Consider the following 22,570-nt stretch of genomic DNA (forward strand, 5'->3'; position numbering starts at 1 on the left):
AATTTCTTTAAAAAGCAAGGAAATTAACAGAAAAATCTTTGTCACCTTCAAGTTAAGATCCACATGCATATCTATGTAGGCATAGCAAAGAACATTAGAGTTCAACAAACCAAAGCATTGACAAATACGAATTAGGACAGGTAAGAATAGACAGATAAATATTCAAATATAATAACTGTTCATACAATCTCTCCGATAGATATATAGGTATTTAATATAACATTTTTCACAGAATCACCTATTTTTATTTGAAGACACACTTCCTTTCAACTTTCTATGGTATCAATTTCAATATAGTTAATAAAATATTATTTTAAAAATAATTATTTTAGGGTTGTCATTCTCCTTATGGGAAAGGTATTTTTGAATCAATTAATTGTAAGCAATTCCATGCCATGGGAATAGACAAAAAAAAAAAAAAAAAAAGACTGTCATGGCACATTCTACAGCTAGCTTGACAGGCATGGTCTGTTCCACTAATGCAGTCAGAAGATAAAAGAATTAGCACTGATGACTGAAAACTAAAGACTAACATTTCCACATCTACTCAAGCACCATGGGGACTTAAAATCTCCCCATCAGCTATAAGGCTTGTACAGAAAAACACAGTTCTGGCCCTGAACTCTTCTGATAACAGTGAAGAAGCACACTGTCTTTTGAATAACATCCTTGATAGTAAAATATACATCAAATAAAACTAATCACAGACACAAGGGATGCAAAGTTAATGCCAGCAATCCTAGGACAAGAAAGAAATAATTATTTAAAAAATAATGTAAACTCCAAAAATATAGGCTTGCCAAGCCATTGAAGTTTTAGTGCTCTAGCACCACTACTTCCAGGGGAATTCATGAACGCCCTATTAATTCAGTATACATATGGATATACATGTGGGACATAACTAGTATTAAGTTGGTTTTAATGACTGCACTTAATATTTAGACAATTAAAATACGTCCCTCGGAAGTTCGTTGGTCGTTGTCAGTTAATATAAATTCTTCACTATTTTCAGAACTAAATGAAAAACAAATTTATTTGACTTAGCTTTCCATCAATAGGGTCTCCTCCTCCTCCTCCCTCTGCCTTTCTCTCTTTCATACACACACACACACACACACACACACACACACACACACACACACACACACACACACACACAAATTCACAATTCTAAAACCCTGTAAATTAATCTAGTTATTCTGCTTACACTCTAGAAAAGGAGAAAATGACATTGTTTTGTTATAAAGAAGAAATTTAATTTTACAAACACCAACCTTATGAACCAGTTATACAAAACATTTTTCCCTCAAAGGAAAAAAAATTAAATCACATAAAGAAAATAATGTAGATGAATAACAAGTTGACAGCCCTTCATATCCCAATACCTTGAATATAGTGTAAATTGCTTTGCAGGGGTTTGAAGGTCGAGTTAGCACTATACTGCAACTTATTTACTATACATATTGTAATTTTGAAAGGTTGAATTCTATTAACTTTTTGATTGAACTCCTCTATTCCTAATTTGTTTTTAAAATAGAGGTTCTACTATATATATATTTTTTTCTTTTCTTACTTACATATTTTTCCATTTTAGGGTTGTCCAACAAACTTAAATAGAATCTGACCTTTACCATAAACTTTAGCTGGAATCAATACTTCATCTTTTCATTCTCTCAAGAATAAGTTACCTCAGTTTTTGCCTCTCTTTCCTCAGATGCCAGCTGTTTTATTCCATTTACCATCGTAGGGTATGTCTTCACTGCCAAAAAAGGCGATTTTTAAAAATTTGGGTTAGATAACCCACATTAGGTAACTTGGGTTAAAACAGTAGTGAAAACTCAGCAACTCAGCTTTCAACTCGGTTAGCAGCTCAAGTTCAATCGCAGACACCTCTACAGGCTTTACCTCAAGCTGCTAACCCAAGTTAAAAGCTTAGCTGCAGTGTCTTCACTACTATTTTAACATGAGTTTGCTAACCCAAATTAAGAACACACTTTTTATTTCTTTTTGGCAGTGAAGGCGTATCCTTAGATGCCCAACTCTGTACTCTCTCCACCTTAACTATAACAAACAGAATGACCAAAGCTGGACATTATACTCCAAATGCTATCTAAACTATGTATTAAAAGAGCCTTGGACTTTACACCTGTCTTGATACAAGTCAACATTTTTATAGTGTTTGTAATACTGCTGAGAGGGGGGAAAATGAGCATTTACAAAGGCAAAAGGTGTTATGGAGCAGTCTAGCTAAGAATTAAAGTCATTTCACATTATAAACCTGATATTCAATCACAACATCCAAGTTTGCCAAGAAGAAATCAATACTCTGAATTTTTTACAAGTCACATTTCATGATAAGATAGTTTTTTTTTTTCTGGGATGTTTGGGGGGAAAACAGAAAAGGAGTTCTGAAGTTATGATATTTCAAAAATTTGTGTTATTCACTTTTTTAAAGATTTCCTAAAAGTTTTCAGAACATCATATATCTAAAATGGAGTGCTATAAAAACTCTTTTTTTGTTGGTTTCATGGGCCACACTGAGAAAGCTTTGGGGGAGGGAGAGAATTAAAGGGGTGGGGGAGAGAAGAGAGAGATGGGAATGTGTAGGGAGGAGGATTTTCACAGATTCATAGATTCCAAGGCCAGAAGGGACTACTGTGATCATCTAGTCTAACCTGAACAACACAGACCAACCATGGAATAATTCCCAGAGCATATCTTTTAGAAAAACATCCAATCTTGATTTAAATGCTGCCAGTGATGGAGAAACAACCACACCCCTTGGTAAGTTGCTCCAATGGCAGGGCCGGCTCCAGGCACCAGCCCAGCAAGCAGGTGCTTGGGGCTGCCAAGGGGAAGGGGCGGCACGTCGGGCTGTTCGGCCGCAATTCGGCAGTGGGTCCCTCTTGGAGGGAAGCACCTGCCGCCGAATTCCTGCCAAAGAAGAAAGCAGTGCGGTGGAGCTGCCGCTGGAGTGCCCAACCCTGGAGCCAGTCCTGTCCAATGGTTAATTATTTTTAGAGTTAAAATTTACACCTTATTTGCAGTTGAAGCTGTTTAGCCTCAATTTCCAGCCATTGGATGGTATTATACTTCCTCTGCTAGATTGAAGAGTCCATTAATAAATATTTGTTCCCCAGGTAGATACTTATACACTGTAATCAAGACACCTTCTCTTTGTTACACTGACGGAGCTCATTTATTTAGCTTATCACTAGAAAGGCATGTTTTCTAATCCTTTAATCATTCTTGTGGCTCTGGTCTGAACCCTTTCCAATTTTTCAAAATCCTTCTTGAACTGTGGGCACCCAAACTGGACACAGTATTACAGTAGTGATCACACAAGTGCCAAATACAGTTGTAAAATAACCTTTCTACTACTAATCAAGATTCCCCTGTTTATGCATCCAAGGATCTCATTAGCATTTTTGGCCACAGCATTGCACTAGAAGCTTACATGCAATTGATTATCCAGCATGACCCTCAAATCTTTTTCAGAGTCACTGCTTCCCAGGATAGAGTCCTCCCTCATGATTTATACATTTACATGTAGACATATTAAAACATATAGCAGGGATCAGCAACCTTTGGCCCACGGCCCGCCAGGGTAAGCACCCTGGTGGGTTGGGCCGGTTTGTTTACCTGCCACGTCCGCAGGTTCGGCCGATCGCGGCTCCCACTGGCCGCGGTTCACCGCTCCAGGTCAATGGGGGCGGCGGGAAGTGGCGGCCAGCACATCCCTAGGCCTGTGCTGCTTCCTACAGCCCCCATTGGCCTGGGATGGTGAACCGTGGGCAGTGGGAGCCGGGATCGGTGAACCTGCAGACGTGGCAGGTAAACAAACTGGCCCGGCCCGCCAGGGTGCTTACCTAGCAGGCCACGTGCCAAAGGTTGCTGATCATATAGTGTTGGCTTGCACACAGCTTACCAAGCAACCCAAATTACACTGCATCAGTGACCTGTCCTCTTCATTATTTACCACTCCCCTAATTTTTGTATCATCTAAAAACTTTATGAGGGAAGAGTTTATGTTTTCTTCCAGATCACTGATAAAAATGTGAACTAGTGTAGGGCCAAGAACCAATCCCTGTGGGGCCCCACTAGAAACACCCATTCGATGATGATGATTCCCTGTTTACAATGACATTTGAGACCTATCAGTTAGACAGCTTTTAATCCATTTCATGGAGGAGAAGAATGTTAGTGGGGGGGAATACAGAGATATAATAATACAAAGAGCTTGTAATGGAGTTCATATACGCATCACTGTAGTGCCACTTCTGAGGCTCAGAATTCCAGAGGAAGCATGAGAACATCAGGAAGCATTGTGCCTCAGCAACTCCTATCTGAGGCACAATTCTTCTACTGTACTGCAGAAGTGTGCACTGGGGGCAGGGAAGGGTAAGGTGAGGTGCTGCAGACCTTAAAAGGATGTGCCATGGTCCACCTCACGCAATCAGCCAACTCTACCCCTTCCTGCAGGTTGGAAAACCACAGCAGCTCTAACAAAACCACACAAGTGGATGTGGATACAGCCATGTTAGACTAAGACACATCCTGGTCTCAGGAAAGTGGATGAAAAGGGATAATGCCTTGCAATGGGAATTAGGAAAAGTGCCTTTCCCACCCCAGAGAAGTTGCTCAAACTTCCTACTGGAAAGGGAGAATTCCTACATGTGCTGAGTAAAGAAGTGATATAATGAGGAGATAACAGGAGAGTGGGTGAGACCTGGGGGATGTGGAAGCTTTGTCTCCTTCCCTCCTTTTCTATTACAAAAGCAAACAAGAAGACAAAGGTGTGTTTGGGTAGTGGTGTAAGTGGGGTGGAGTGATGGTCAGTGTTGAAGGATTATGTGGTAGTGGAAACAGTGTAAGATCCACAACAGAGCAAACCTGGCTGGCTTCTTTAACTGCTTATTTCCACACTTAAAAAAAAAAAAGATGTAAAACTTTTGTAAATGGTGTGAATATCTGGAGAGTGTTTGCTGGACTGCACTAACACACACTTTCAGTCTCAACTCTTTAACTGAAATTTATTTTTCAAAGTATTGTAAAAATAATTGGAGATAGCTCAAAGAATGCATTTGACCATTGTGCAACAGTTAAACAAATGGGATGCGAAGATGCACTGAAGAAGGCATAGAAAAACAGTTAATAAAACATTATAATGACATTACATTACAGTACGATCTTTGGGAACTGCATTCAGTTTTATTCACATATCCTTAAGATATTACAGCAGAAAATTAAAAGGTCAGGAAAAGGGCGATAAATATGGCTGAAGTATAACAGGATGTGAGTATGACAAGAGATTGTAAGACCTAGAATTATTTGGCAAGGAAAGGAGAATAATTACAAGGGGACCTTCAAAGTACCATTGGTGACTGAAACTAAATTATAGTATTTCCCCATCTGCTCGTGCACATGGGATTTAATCTGAAAGTCTTATAGAAAAACCAAACAATTCCACCACTGAACTCCTCTGATAACAGTGCAGAAGCACACAATCTTTTCAAATTTAATTTAATTTTAATTATTCAAAATTATGACAGATACAGTACAAAGTGATCAGTCTTTGTCTCATAATATGAGAACAAAAGGTCACTTGATGAAGTTAATGCCTGCTAATTTTAGAACCAAAAAGGTACTTCTATTTCACATAGGAGTAACATTCTGCTTCACGTAGTCTGTCTGTTGAATTTACTGGCACAAAAAGTCATTGAACCAAATACATTAGTTAGATTTAAAACCAGGGTGGGTTATTTCTTGACCACTGTTTATGTTTGTAAGTATGCAAACTAAGATCAATCATAACTCATGTTGTAGGGCATAAAATGATCACCTGCAGGGGTCAAAAAGGAATGTCACTCATGTACAGCACTGCAAAGTCATTGCTGCCAGAAAAGTGAGGGTGGAAAACTTCCTCTGAAGATCAGTTATGGGCTATTGCCAGAGAAGAGGGACAATAAATCTGGTCTAATGTGTATATCCTAGTTCTTAACTACATGCTTTCTTCATGGCTTCCATATTTTGGACTCCAAACAATGTAACGGGATATCACCATCGAATTGATTAAGATACTTTTCTTCTTCCCCTAGGGGGAGTGAGTCCTTCCCTTCTGCCGGAGTCAGGCAGGATGATTAACAAAGTGCCAGACACAGCTCTAAAGAGGAAAAGCCGCTCCTGGGCAGTTTCTAGCTTGTAGGGCCAAAATAACAACCTAACTGGGCGAATAAATGAGTTGTAGCAAAATCTGAGCAACTGTTTAGCAACCTGGACTTTTTCCCATCCCCCCTCATGTTGCTGAACCTGGTGTGGGTAGGCAGGAAGATTAGGAAGCAATGCCCCTTCCCCAAACTCCAGTTGCTAAGCAGCTAAAATGCACTGGTTGTACATCTCCAGTGCATGTTCTGCTTCTAATTGATTCCTCATAGAATTACTTTTGTTTTATAAAGAGGGGAGGTGCCAAATGACACATGGGGATAAATGACTTAGTTTCATGTATATGATTGGATACTGTCACTTTGATACTGGTGTGGAGGTGACAAAATCTAAATGAACAGATACATGTGGATGATGTACATAAAGAAAAGGATGTATGCTGTCTCCCTGCGCATGGGAAATGCTGAGAGGTTAAATGGTATGTAACAAGTGATTACTGTGTACGGTATCTAGTAGCTGTGAAAATAAGTGCATTATGCTACTGCAAGCAGCAATAGTTCCAAAACACTAAGTCAACTAATTTGCATTTTTGCAATGTGTTAGATTCACAGGGGACCCGGGGTGATTAATAAACTTGAGATATTCCAAGAGTTCAAGCTATGTGCTGTACAGCAGGTTAATATGCAGCCTGAGTAACACTCTCCTGATGGATGGTAATTAAATCTATACACTCTACAAACAAGTCATTGTGTGAAATACCACTGTACTTAGAAAGCTTAGAATGCCATCTTAACTCAAAAGGAAACTGGATTCCAGAATAACATACTGTAACTAGAGAACTAGCCCATCCAAGCAGACTCTGAACTATGAAATTACTGTGTCTGGGTAATGCATGAAGTACAGTACACTAAAAAGATTTTCTAGCCACAGAATGCAATGGCATATTTCTATAACCACAATATCTTAATCCTGCTATTAAAAAAAATCATATATTTTCTTATTGATCAAATTTGATATGATCCCGTAATATATAGAACTCAACCAGTATGCATATATTTTGCATATTTATCAGCTATATGATTACAAGTTCATTTGCATGAAAAAAAGAATTAGTCAACTAATAAATAGGCATATAAACTTCTGCACTTTTTTTCTATTTCAAAAGTCCAACAAAGTATTTTAGAGGAAGAAATAGAACACAGATACTTAAGGGACATAAGAATACCATGTGGCCTCTCAAGGCCTTTATCCCTAATTATGCATTTTAATAGGTTAATTTGTTGTTTTCACAGGTTTTATCAAATCTTATATATTGCAATCTTAGCATCACATGATTGGTGGACATAAACTAGTTAATTCCCATCTCCAAAGTATGTCTAGTTTCCTCTTTTGTTTATCATAGTCTCCTTCTTCTCCTGAATGTAATGTTTTATTGCTCATTCTCCCAACAGTTCTGTCTTTTAAACACCTTTTCTGAAAATAAATCCATCCTGAACTATTTATAGGTTAGTCCTTTTCTTTTTTCCATGAGTTGCCCCATTCCATTTTTAAACTTGAACACTGTGCTGCTGCTTAAAGGTGTAATTTGCATACTGTGAATCATGGGTCAAGAAAACAGTTTTGAATATTATCAAGTTGCCTCCAGATTAAGTACTCTACAAAAAAAAAAAAAAACATAGACCATGCTTCAAGAAAAGATGTAAAACTGGTGTCAGCAGTTATTTTTGTTGTGTCTTAACCTAACAATGTAAGTACTACAGGTACAGTACAAACAGTTACGAACACCAGAGTTACGAACTAATCGGTCAACCACATACCTCATTTGGAACCAGAGGTACTTAATCACACACACACACACACACACACACAAAGAAGCAAATACAGTACAGTACTGTGTTAAACATAAACTACTAAAAAAAGAGAATTTTTAAAAAAGATTTGATGAAATAAGAAAACTGTTTTTGTGCTTGTTTCATTTAAATTAAGATTATTAAAAGCAGTGTTTTTCTTCTGCACATTAAAATTTCAAAGCTGTATTAACTCAATGTTCAGTTGTAAGCTTTTGAAACAAAAAACATAACATTTTGTTCAGAGTTACCAACAACCTCCATTCCCAAGAAATTCATTATCCACCGCCCCCAAAAAACCCTACTCACAGATCTCCATTGTTCTTCAATTTAAGTCTTTAATGCCTATGCTTCATTTCCTATCCAAGTCTCATTAGTTTACATTGTTGTCCACTGAATTGAATTAGCTCCTCATTTTCAGAGACCAAGTCTACACCAATTATTCTAAATTTAGGACTTCCGTTCCACTATATGTTTCTCCCCTCCTGTTATTTTAACTGAAGAAACTGCAAAGGTACATGTAAACAAACATGAGCTTTTTTACTGACCCTTCTGCAACCTTCTTTATTATCTCCATTAACCCTGCACTGTTACCCTTTACCAAAACCATCTGCTTTCAGTCCATAAGCCAATTTTTGCTGAAGCAGTTTTCTTCTCACTGCCTTTACACATCAATCTTTAGGGTAGCACATCATGACAAGCTGCCCTTGAATTTTTGATAAATTATGTCACTGCTGCATTTTCCTCTACTCACTCACTCATGAGCTCAAAAATTCATGAATATTCATTTGACTTCTCTCTTTCAAGAATCCATGATCATCGCCCCTTGTAAATGACCTGGGACCTACTTATCTGAAAGACCATCTCTCTCCCCTCACTTGAATCAGGGAGAGGGGGAAGCTGCAAAGATATTCTCTCTGAGGGCCCCTCAGCTTTGGATATCACTTCCCTATTGCTCCTAGCCATGAATGGATGGGAAGGCAATGATGAGGGATCTTTAAAACCTTAAGCATGGTGGGTTTTTTGTTTATTTATTGCTGCTGAGTGATTGGTGATTGCTATGTATAATCTTGATTAATTATTGGAGGAGGTAGGAGAGGAGGACAGAGAAACAGTACAATCTATGCTTGCAGATTTAAAAAATTTTCAGGAGTGCCTAGAGCACAGAATAAGTATTCCTTTTTTATGGTAATGTTTATAAGTCAAGGTAACTAAATACCAGTGTATGGATGCACAAGACCCCTCATTTTTGGTCCCACTGTTTCAGGACTTCATCATTTCTAACACTGAGTATCTCACTCATCTTACTGCCCACTGTAACTTCAAATAAACTGTAGAGGAAAACCACTTATCAGAGGCCAAAAATCTTTTCTTCATTCTTCCTCCACTTGACATCTTCCACATTAAGAAGCCCTTCTGCCAATCCAGTATTGAAAAGCATCTTGATCATCATTTCTAATTGTTAAATTCTTCATACACCTTTAATAACAAGCATCTCTCACATATCAAGCTATAAAAATGCAGTACTTAGGCAAATCTGAGAGGCCCTGCAAGTATCTTATCAAAGCGTTCTGCAAAATGTAGGACACTTCCTTGACTTTTTACAAAATATATCAAGTAGATGTTATTTGTCCTGGTCTTTCCTTTTACAATGCTGCTTACATGTAATAACTTTTTACAATTGTCAATCTACTTTTCAAAAATACTTACTTGTCTGTTCTTCAGTCACTATGATCTCAGCTCTGACCCCTCTATTCTTTAAAAAATTCTAGGAAAGGTATTCCGCCCCCCTCACTTTTCTGATCACCCCTCTCAGCATAGCTTCTTTGGCTGCTTTTAATCTATCCATGAATCCTTTCATAGTACTACTGCCCTTCTCTGGGTGGTTAATCAGATTCTTTTATTACACTGGTCTACAATTTTTGAGAAGTCGTCTGCTTCAGAGATAAAATGAGCTATTTATTATGTATTTTGATGTGCTGAATTCAAATATGACAATTAAAACAACTGATTGGCTACTGTTTCTAAGATATTTAAGTTTTTACATTTTATGTCTATGTATATTGTGTAGATAGTAGAGTTTTAATCATAAATTGTAAACCTAGGTCTTTTCATGTGTTTATGGTTGCTTTACATGACAATATTTCACCTGTCCTGTTTATGTAACACTTTAAAAATCAGCAAAAGGGTTATATAAATTAAATGTATTATGAAACAAAAGGCAAAGAACTATTCTGTACATAGTTTAGTCCTATTCAGTGTCTACTCGGTGTTTGTCATAACTATAAAGGGAAGGGTAACAGCTCTCCTGTGTACAGTACTATAAAATCCCTCCTGGCCAGAGACTCCAAAATCCTTTTACCTGTAAAGGGTTAAGAAGCTCGGGTAACCTGGCTGACACCTGACCCAAAGGACCAATAAGGGGACAAATCTTGGGGGGGGAAAGGCTTTTGTTTTGTGCTCTTTGTTTAAGGGGTTGTTCGCTCTGGGGACTGAGAGGGACCAGACATCAATCCAGGTTCTCCCCATCTTTCTAAACAAGTCTCTCATATTTCAAACTTGTAAGTAAAAAGCCAGGCAAGGCGTCTTCGTTTTACTTTGTTTTCTCAACTTGTAAATGTACCTTTTACTAGAGTGTTTATCTTTGTTTGCTATACTTTGAACCTGGGCTAGAGGGGGGTTCTCTGAGCTCTTTAAGTTTGATTACCCTGTAAAGTTATTTTCCATACTGATTTTACAGAGATGATTTTTACCTTTTTCTTTAATTAAAAGCCTTCTTTTTAAGAACCTGATTGATTTCTCCTTGTTTAAGATCCAAGGGGTTTGGATCTGTATTCACCAGGAGTTGGTGAAAGGAAGGAGGGGGGAAGGGTCAATTTCTCCTTGTTTTAAGATCCAAGGGGTTTGGATCTGTATTCACCAGGGAATTGGTGAAAGGTTTCTCAAAGCTTCCCAGGGAAGGGAATGGTGGCAGCAGACCAGATCTAAGCTGGTAGTTAAGCTTAGAAGTCCTCATGCAGGCCCCCACACTTGTACCCTAAAGTTCAGAGTGGGGATACAGCCTTGACAGCGCTTCTTGGCTTGTCTCTTGTATTCATTAAATGGAGCATCTCTTGTCACTGTCCAGCAATAGTCTGCAAGCATTGATGGGCTCCATTTGGCCTGATAGCCTTTCTCCATTGTTGCAATGTCCTGGTGAAATCGCTCGCCGTGCTCGTCGCTCACTGCTCCGCAGTTCGGTGGAAAAAAATCTAGATGAGAGTGCAAAAAATGTATCTTTAGTGACATGTTGCAACCAAGGCTTTTGTATGCCTGGAGGAGGTTTTCCACCAACAACCTGTAGTTGTCTGCCTTGTTGTTTCCGAGAAAATTTATTGCCACTAACTGGAAGGCTTTCCAGGCCGTCTTTTCCTTGCCACGCAGTGCATGGTCAAATGCATCATCTCGAAGAAGTTCACGAATCTGAGGACCAACAAAGACACCTTCCTTTATCTTAGTTTCACTTAACCTTGGAAATTTTCCACGGAGGTACTTGAAAGCTGCTTGTGTTTTGTCAATGGCCTTGACAAAGTTCTTCATCAGACCCAGCTTGATGTGTAAGGGTGGTAACAAAAACTTCCTTGATTCAACAAGTGGTGGATGCTGAACACTTTTCCTCCCAGGCTCCAATGACTGTCAGAGTGGCCAATCTTTCTTGATGTAGTGGGAATCTCTTGCACGACTATCCCATTCGCAGAGAAAATGGCAGTACTTTGTGTATCCAGTCTGCAGACCAAGCAAGAGAGCAACAACCTTCAAATCGCCACAAAGCTGCCACTGATGTTGGTCATGACCAACTGGAATTGATGGCAAAACATTGCCATTATGCAGTAAAACAGCTTTAAGACCCGTCTTCGATGAATCAATGAACAGTCTCCACTCATCTGTATCGTGAACGATGTTGAGGGCTGCCATCACACCATTGATGTTGTTGCAGGCTACAAGATCACCTTCCATGAAGAAGAATGGGACAAGATCCTTTTGACGGTCACGGAACCTGGAAACCCTAACATCACCTGCCAGGAGATTCCACTGCTGTAGTCTGGAGCCCAACAGCTCTGCCTTACTCTTGGGTAGTTCCAAATCCCTGACAAGGTCATTCAGTTCACCTTGTGTTATGAGGTGTGGTTCAGAGGAGGAGGATGGGAGAAAATGTGGGTCCTGTGACATTGATGGTTCAGGACCAGAAGTTTCATCCTCTTCCTCTTCCTCGTCTGACTCAAGTGAGAATGATTCTGGCGCATCAGGAACCGGCAGTCCTTCTCCGTGGGGTACTGGGCATATAGCTGATGGAATGTTTGGATAATGCACAGTCCACTTTTTCTTCTTTGACACACCTTTCCCAACTGGAGGCACCATGCAGAAGTCACAATTGCTGGTATGATCTGTTGGCTCTCTCCAAATCATTGGCACTGCAAAAGGCATAGATTTCCTTTTCCTGTTCAACCACTGGCGAAGATTTGTTGCACAAGTATTGCAGCATATGTGTGGGGCCCACCTCTTGTCCTGATCTCCAATTTTGCAGCCAAAATAAAGGTGATAGGCTTTCTTAACCATAGTGCTTATACTGTGCTTTTGTGATGCAAAAGTCACTTCACCACAAACATAGCAGAAGTTAACTGCACTGTTCACACAAGTACGAGGCATCTCTGCTCACTTTGGCTAAACAGAAATGTGTCCCTTTGCAAAATCAAACACTGACAAATAAGAGAGCACGACACTGTATGATTTCTAGAGCTGATATAGGGCAATTTGTTCAGCAGAGTGATGTAAGCTTCGTTATGATTGCATCATCCATGACTTCTAGGAATAACATGATGCAATTCATATCATGTATGACGCAATACCAGCTTCAGATTGCATCATTCATTGTTTTGCCTAAAAAGCAAGTACTGTCCAAACCCAGTCATAGATTTATTCATAGATCCAGTCAAAGATGTATTTTAGTCATTTCTGGTTTAAATTGAGATCCCTTCCCTTTATAACTCACTTATCCTCCGCCATTCCCAAGTCAAGGGTTGTATATACTGACCCAATAGCATATCTTGAAAACTAGAGCCAATCAACAATTTTAAGCATCATTTTCGTTCTCAGTGACCCAGAATTAGTAAAGTTTGACTACATTTATTTCAGAAGCATTTTGGCTGTAGAGCAGTGTTATTTGTCTAAATATTTGCCTTTCAAATACAACATACTTTTATGACTAAAAGAACTCTTACTATTTAGCCATAATTTTACCATACCCACACCATTCTTTTATGTTTTCAAGGGTATCAACAATGTTAAAACCAACCAAATGTAACAGAACATCCCACTTTTGGTTCTTGGTGCATTACTCCTTGTCATGAACATGCAGCTAAGGGTAGCATAAAATCCCTCCTTTACCTATAAAGGGTTAAGAAGCTCAAATAACCTGGTTGGCACCTGACCAAAAGGGGAGAAGATACTTTCAAATCTTTGGGGGGAAGATTTTTGCTTTGTGCTGTGTGTTGTTCTCTCTGAGACAAAGAGAGAGACCAAGCAAGTAATTCAGCTCCTACTGAAATGATACATCTAATGTTACAGAAATAGTAAGTAATAGCAAGGAAATGCATTATATTATCTTTTGTTTTAGCTTGTGAATTTTCCCTATGCTAAGAGGGAGGTTTATTCCTGTTTTTTTGTAACTTTAAAGTTTTGCCTAGAGGGTAATCCTCTGTGTTTTAAATCTTATTACCCTGAAAAATTACCTTTCATCCTGATTTTACAGAGGTGCTTCTTTTACTTTTTTCTTTATAATAAAGTTCTGTTTTTAATAATCTGATTGGGTTTTTAGTGTCCTAAAAACCCAAGGGTCTGGTCTGTGCTCACCTTGGTTACCTATTTGGTTGGCATATTATTCTCAAGCCTCCCCAGGAAAGGGGCTTGGGGGGATATTTTGGGGAAACAGGAACTCCAAGTGGTCCTTTTCCTGAATCTTTGTCTAACTCACTTGGTGGTGGCAGCGATATCATCCCAGGGCAAGGAATTTGTGCCTTGGGGAAGTTTTTAACCAAAGTTGGTGGAATATAAGCTTAGGGGGGCTTTCATGCGGGTCCCCACATCTGTACCCCAGAGTTCAAAATGGGGAGGGAACCCTGACACTCCTATTGCTATTACCTGAAATTTGAAAACATTCACCCATCTTCTTCATTTTTATGTAAAACTGGTATGGTTTCTAAAGTTTAAAAAAGTCCATTAGCAGGTGAACCCAGCAATTAAACCACTCTTGTCAAAAATACAATATGTTAGGAACTATACAATGCACACAGAGTATTATTTACTTTGAGTCACAGGTTTAATATGTACCTCCAAAAGCACAACCTGCTGGGCTACAGGTTTGCCTCTGAGTCATAAGAGTAAGGTAGTAACATAGATTCACAGCACTTAACTGCAGTGTCACAATACACTACACTGACAACTTGTGCTCGCAAAGAATTCTTTGGCATTGTCCCCTTAAGTATGGGCCTTTACCCTTGTGTTCTGGCATAATTCCAATATGAGTAATATATACATTCCACCAACATAAAATGCCGTTTGACTTAACTAAAGAAATATTCTTCTTCCTTTCCTGTTCTTATACTATTGTATACAGTGTTTGTAGTAGTTTTAAAATGACTGTTGCATTCTTCTCTGAGGTGGCAGCATTTTGTTGATGGAGGGATAAAGGAATGCCTATATAGAGAGCTGGTTGAAAAACAAAAACAACAGTTCAGTTTTTCATCAAAATTGAAAATTCCTTGAATAGTTTAGTTGCAAAGGTGGTTTTAAAAAGGTGTTTTATTCAGTAAAAACATAAATAATAAAAACCAGGGCCTCTAGATCTCTTCAAAACTAGATGGATTCACAAATTGCTGCAAGAGACTCATCTTGCAAATAAGATCTATGAGAAGCTAACAGAAGAAAGGTTGGCTAGGTTCTTGTGAGAATTCTCCAATACAAAAAGTAAGGGCATAGCATTCCTTCATAACAAAGATTTCCCCTTTCTGACATCAGTGGTGAAATTCAGTTCCCAGGAACTTTATACTTTGCCTGAGGATCTTTCCACATATATTACCTACTTAATGGTAATATATCTTAAACTGTCAAGACACAATATTCTTCTATCCAAATGAAATGTTTAGTGCCATATTTTTGGTATTCTGAGCTTGGTGAGAGAGAAATTGGTAGGTACAAAGGGGAATGTGTTTAGACGTCTTCAAGCCTTAAAAGTCTTCACATGTTTGTCTATATAAGACAAACCTTATATATGCCATTACCTTAACATCTGAGTACATCACAATATTTAATGTATTTTTCCTTAGAACACCCTTGAGAAGTAAGACATACTATTACACTCCTGTTTTACTGATGTAGAGCTAAGGGATACTAAATGAGTTGAACAATCCCGCATATAGGAAGTTCATGGCAGAGCAGGGAACTGAACCAACAGCTCTTAAGTCACAGGCTAGTGCCCTAACTACTGGATCACCTAATATTCATATCACTTGGTAGTCTAATCTCTGGCACAATGTGAATGCCACCAGGAGCAGTATACAATAACTAAAGTTATGCTTTTCATAAAACAGAATTAAAAGCAAATTTTACCAAAAGATAGATTGGTGTCCCCCAATTTTCCTTTGTAATTGTTGTCCATTTTGTCAGTGATTAATTACACCACTTTCTCCACTGGCACAACTGAACAACGTTTAGCATTTCACACTTATGTCTCCCTTCTCATACCTATTATGAGAAGACTCCCTATCCAGTTAATGAACCACAATCACCAGTTTCTCTCACAAATACTGCTGAGGCAAAGAATTAACTCAACCTCTAAATATCACTCTCAGGTTACCATCAATTATTGCCTATTCTTGACCTTCAATGGTCCTACTGTCTCCTGTCCTTTAACTTTCTCTATGTCTGAAAAATGTTTATTTCTTAATTATATTCTTTTCTCTTGATTTCATACTACTGCTTGTTATGAGGTTATTTTTTAAAATATTATTTGCTAATATTTTTCTTAGGGTTGATATTTCTAACAAGCTCCTCATTTTTTATAATCACCTTTTCCCACGCACTTTTTAATCCCTGATACTATAATATGGACACTTGCACACAATCATTGTATATCTAGCTGGTATTCCATGTGATTTCATTCAATATATTACACAAATAATGAGAATTCTTAACTCCTGCAATACATTACTTCTGTATAATTATGAAACACATGTAGAATAATTAAATCCACACATCCCCATGATCACATCATATGTCCTGCAGCTTTTCATATAACTTTTATACTGCAGCAAGTTTTGTAGCCCATGAAAGTACAAAGTACGTGCTGAAGAACTCAGTGTTTTCTTCTTACTTCCATTTTATCTTTCATTTAATCCTAAAGCAAATAATATTGTGATCATTGATCATTGTTTGCCAGGATTCATCCTATTTTGGTGCTTTTAGTCAGATCCATTATAATGCAACTGTCCAAACAGTGCTCTCAGTCACACTGAAGTCAAAAGAGTTGCATATGTGGGTTGCAGAATTTGGCCTACTTTATGTAATATAAAATGCTATTTCCAAGTAGATGGGGAATTGACAGGGAAGTGCTCATTAACGAGCAACATGGGAACAAAATACCACAAATGAAACATATAGCCAGGTTTAAAATGTTCAACCAATATTATCACTGCAGCCAAATCTGACCAGTTAAATACAATACATTATTATGATGTTTGCCAATGTGGCAGTGGTTTAAAAAAAATATTTTCAGCTTTCCTTACCTAAACAGGAGTATAAACCTATCAGATCTCACAAGCTAAGCAAAATCAGAGCAGGTTGGTAAGAGATATCCATGACACACTTAGAGGATGAAGGAAATGGTACTGTGATTCAGGAGACAACATTCTCCCTTCTTAATCAGCACTGCATCACTATTCCAGCACAGTGCTTCTGGAGATGCTGTACTTTAGATGAGATATACAACAGGACCATTTATGGTCATTAAATATCCCATAATACTTTTTGTAAGAATGGGACGCGTAAGCTCAAAGTGCTCACCAAATTGAACTTGAATAATCACATTCTGCCTAACTAAATTTCTTCTGTAGTTTCAATTAGATATGGTATAATTTACTTACTATTTTAACCAGTTGTGTAATGTTCCTGTTGTGAAGTTGTAGAGTTTCACTGCAGAAGTTAGCTGGGTTCTAATAATGGGCTACGTGATTCCAATATTTATAGTCTGTGGGCCTTATTCTCATTTACAACTAATGCTCCTTTTCATCACTCCAGCTTTTAAGAAGATCTAACAATGGGTGTAAATGTAATTTCAAATTAACACTTTATGGCCCCTTTACCATACCAGAGTGGTGAAAAAATGGTGAGCCTCAATGTAAAGATTTAAAATGTAAAAGTTTTGCCAGTATAACTATGTTGTTGAGAGGGGGGATTTTTTCCCCTCACTTTAAGTATACCAGTATAGTTAAAGTGTCAAAACATCCTAGTGTGGACCAGCCTTTAAGTGAAAAATCAGATCCTGTACAATTGCTTGGTAGATTTTGTAAAAAGCTTTTGATCCATTTGGAGAGGAAATGTTTTATGAATGTCAGATTGTTCTCAATGTAATCAGTCAGAGTTGCACTCACTCATGCCAAGGATTGATTTGGCCAACTGTCTGTAAAACTATTTTATAAGAGAAAATGCCAAATCTGGTCATGGGCTGGCTTTATTCTTACGCAAACACAAATGTCATGCCCAATTTTTTTGGTTCATTTCTACATACATGTAGTATCAGAGTTCTATAAAAAATATCCTTTAAACTGAGAGACCGTGCAGCAAGTAGTAATATATCAAAATCTTCTCTTTGGAGGATAAATCATTTTCCAGTCTCACTGAAGCCTAAAAAGAACTTGATATTCTCTTTACACCATTCCTTCCATTTGCTTTTCAACACTGCATTACTCATAAGTGAAATGGTCTGTTCACATGGCAGAAACAAGAAATCTGCAGAGCAGGAGGTCAGCAACGTTGGAAGTCTGCCTATTCATTCAGGGGGCACTTCAAAAATGCCCAAATGAATTGCAGTGTTGTTTGGTGTTACACAACTCAGACAACTTGTCTAACATTGCAGATCTGCTGCTGTGCCTATAAACAAACAAAAAAAACCCCCTGCATAACCGACTGCTGCTGTATATCATTCTAATTAGTTATTAATCATGTTTATTATGGACCATAGGACCCAATCAAGAATGAAGCCCCATTGTGCTAGGCACTGTACAAGCACAGTGGTACACAGTCCCTGCCCTGAAGAGCTTATGATCTAAATAGACAAGTCAGGTGCAGAGGAAAGGAAATTGTGTAACACAAGCAGATCCTCAATACTGTCTCTGGGTGGCAATATAATGAACTGAATAACATCACCGTCCCTATGGCAATTGATTTCTCTTCTGCTGCACTCCTCTTTTCATGCAACTGGCTGATTAAACATCCTGTGATTAACTTGCTTTAAAAAAAAAATGGCCTGAAACACAGATTGCAAATGTACTAAAAAAAAAAAAAAAAAGTAGTGAGTGTAGTGCGCTTTTGGGGTTCGCTATAATGAAGCTGAATGATGAGTTATCAGTAACACTCGGAAACAAGGAGGAACTGTGAGCCCTAAAGACATTCATAGTCCATAAGGCAATCTGTGTTGAGTTGTATGGAAATAATGATAGTTGTAGAAAAATAATGATGAATCCATAATGATGAAACACGTCTGTTCCCTTCATAAGTATGTAATAATTATTAGAGCCTTAAAAAGAAAGACAAGACACTGAGCCTGATTCAGACTCCTGGCATTATGGAGTTGCACTCGCACCTGGTAAGAATTTGTTCCTTTGTGTTTTCCCAGCTCCTTTATAGATACATTGTTTTTGAACATCTTTGACTTTCAAATAAACCATCACTGATCCTTATTTCAACAGTAGGTGTTAGGGTAAAAAAGGACATCGGAATGAAGAAAAATGAACAGAGGGCAGAAGCAAAGATCCACAAAAAGCTCTCTGCTTACTTCTCCTATTGTACAAAGATGCCAGATAAATTCACTGAATTCCAGTAGTGTTACTACTATTATTGTATATGACACATTGAACAGTACTTAAGCAAAATGATGGTTGAGGGAATCAGATATATAAAGGGAAAAATACTTGGAGCTAAAATGGGTTAGGTTATGGAGAAAAAAGTATGCTGCAGTGAAGGACACAAATTTAAAGTTACAACCATTAAGGCAGTGATACTCAGACTGAGGCTTCAGAGACACAAGTGGCTCTTTAATGTGTCTCCTGTGGCTCTTTGCAGCACATGATATTAAACCACTGTGAGATTTAATTATTAACCAATCTAAGTTATTAATCAGTGTGCTTAAACTTAAACTGGCAATCAGTGTGCTTAAACTATGTTATTAACCAATTGTAGTTGATAAAATAATAATCCTTGGTCAGTCATTTTGCTGTGAGAATTATATATCTATAAATCAGGACAGTTGATTAATCGCAGTTAACTCATGCGATTAACTAAAAAAAGTAATTGCAATTTAAAAAATCATGATTAATCACAGTTTTAATCGCACTGTTAAACAATAGAATACCAACTGAAATTTATTAAATATTTTGGTTTTTGTTCTACATTTTCAAATAAATTTTCAAATATATTGATTTCAATTACAACACAGAACACAAAATGTACAGTGTTCACTTTATATTATTTTATTATAAATATTTGCACTGTAAAAATGACAAACAAAATAAATAGTATTTTAATGTGTGTGTATATATATATATATACACATGCACATATACATACACACACACACACAAAACATTTCCCATCATACAGCTTAAATATGAATATATACTACTATAGTAAATGAAACAATGAATTCACACTACTGTGGCTCTTCTGGGTAATGTTGATCACTGTTTGGCTCCTGAACCACTGAAGTCTGAGTATCAGTGATTTAAAATAATACAGAATACACTGGACACTTTTCTGCATCTAAGAAAACACAAGCAAGACCCAAGCACTGTGTCTGGGGCAATCTACATTTTTTTTTTTTTTATTGGAAGACAATTCACAAAATTTAGGAAGGACTGCAGTAAAAATAGAAAAGTCTTTTGGACATGTAGTTACATGTCGCTGGGGGGGGGGGGGGAATGGAGTTTTCATACATACCCAGTCACCCACAGGTCTGCAATTTCTAATGTCAGAACATGGCCCCCCCCCCTCCCTCTCGACATTGTCTGACCTAGGTCCAGAATAGGACAGCCTGGTACACAGTCCAGGAATTTTCTGAGGAAACTATTTTGTTCACATTATCTGTTCACAAAAAATTTCAAGATTTCAACTTGGTCCTGATTCAGGATGGGAAAAAATTTCAAAGTATCAAAATCCCATGGGATGGGAAAACCATTTTGTGGCCTGATCTACTTTTGGAACTTATATGGCCCACAAGGCTGTGTATAATAGTAGTGTACAAGATAGGGGATTTGAGAAACTTAATCACAATGATGAAAATTGTTGGCCCTCTTTCCCTCTGTTTTCTATTTAGGACCCAGTTTTGAAGTCCTTACTTCAAGTTTCCCATTGACCTCTATTACATTTTTGCACAAGATACAATTTCAGGATTTCGCCCATCGTGGGGAGGGATTGGGCTATTCTCTTTGAATTTATCACTTGTAGATATCCTGCATATTCAATCTTTAAGAGAGAAAATGTTGCAATTGTTTTCTTAGTCAAATAAATCAAAAGGGAATTTTAAAAAAATAAAACAAAATGAAGGAATTTATGAGGTTTTACGAAGTGTTGTTTACTCTTTTAACAGCATTGTAAATTTGTGGCATAACAGAAGTTGCCTGCAACTGATATGGACATTATCCAGTCCCACGCTACAGACCATGAAACACTCTAACCTCAAGGCAAAGCAATTATTAATATCAGAAGCTCACACAAACATGGTTTGGGGATGTGAAATAAAAGCTTCCCTACAATTTCTAGTTCCATTTTCACTTGGATGAAATGTTACTAAACATATTATTTATGTCACAGTTCAGAAACTATTGCTCATCTAACAATTTCCTTCTACAAGATTATATTTATTATTTCCAACCCTGGGAGAAAAAGTAAGTGATTTATGTAGTGTGGGCCAAATTCTGCCCTGAGGAGTGCTGAGTATATAGGAAGGGGTCAGAATTTGCCAATATATGTGTATATATAATTACAGAAATACTCTTGTTTTGTGCAACTATAGTACACATAGGACAGCCTTATATGCTGCAATGTTTCAGAAGATGTGCAAAACCTTTTGAAAAACAAGGTTTGTAATAAATAGGGGTCAAAGCATACGGATGATGTGGGATGCAAAAGTACTTTGGTTATAGACTGGATTTGAAATAATGGGGTTGTATTCTACTGCAGTTCTAGGCAAAATCCTAGGGTGCAGAGGTGAGATTTTCAAAAGTGCTGAAGACTGCCCTAACTCTGCTTCCACTGAAGTCATTAGGAGTATATAATACTGAGCATTTTTGAAAATCCTACCTAGGGAGCAATGACAGGCTTGAATAAGGAAAATATTGCCCTGCTTCAAAAAGACATAATTTCTCTAATGAAACAGATTGAGAATAGGATATTTAACCCATTTCATCAGGGAATAGATGCTCTTGACTGTTTGTGACTCAGATTTCCTTACTTATATTGTAAATTAGTCATAAAGAAAAGAAAATACATATCTATTTGTATGGCAGTACAATGTGCTCACAATGTCTTAGGCCATGATCCCTCAACTTGAAGAGACCAACACAACAGGCTATGGAGAAAGGGTAAGCATTAGATACAATCAAAGTTTTTGCTAATAAATGGTTGAAGATCATGAACCAGCTCATTGCTTCTGCAACATGAACTTCTCAATTTTAGCCAATGTAGTGGTCTTCTCAAACTAAAGGATGCTCAAGGAGGAATACACAACAAACAGTTCTATCCTATACTGGTTAAGGTGGTGTGAAGTTGGTCCAAAATATGCAAATACCGTCTGCCAGAGCTTTCTCAGTATTTGGCAAAAGTAATGACAATGTTTATAGTGGCTAACTCCCACTCTATCATATCTGACAGCTGTGATTTAAGAACATAATAATATAGTCAACACACAAAACCAGAAAATAGTATACATAATACATGTTGCACCTAATGGGACCAATCATAAACAGATGTCAGATGTCATTGATAACTTGAGGAAAACAGCAATCATAAATGAATTCAGAAATTACAAAAGGCTAAGACTCACCAAGATTCTAAGAAATGATATGGTGAGACTCAGATCAGACCTTAGAAATAGAAAAGGCTTAACAAGAATAAAGTGGTCATCTATCATAGGCTGAATGTAGTGTCTATTATACTTATTATACATAACATTCTTTCTTTCATAGATTCAAAGTTGGTTAGATCAATATTAAATTGCTCTTACTTTCATCAAATTCACAGACATCTCTTCATGA

General features: G+C 37.7%; 1 protein-coding gene across 1 annotated transcript in view; it reads right to left on the minus strand.

Moving 5' to 3' along the window:
- Positions 1-22,570, minus strand: part of MYO16 (myosin XVI) — a 468,353-nt gene that overhangs the window by 401,705 nt on the left and 44,078 nt on the right. The gene's annotated exons all lie outside the window — the stretch shown is intronic.

Source organism: Emys orbicularis, chromosome 1 (genome assembly GCF_028017835.1).
Source record: "Emys orbicularis isolate rEmyOrb1 chromosome 1, rEmyOrb1.hap1, whole genome shotgun sequence".
Lineage (NCBI taxonomy): Eukaryota > Metazoa > Chordata > Testudines > Emydidae > Emys > Emys orbicularis.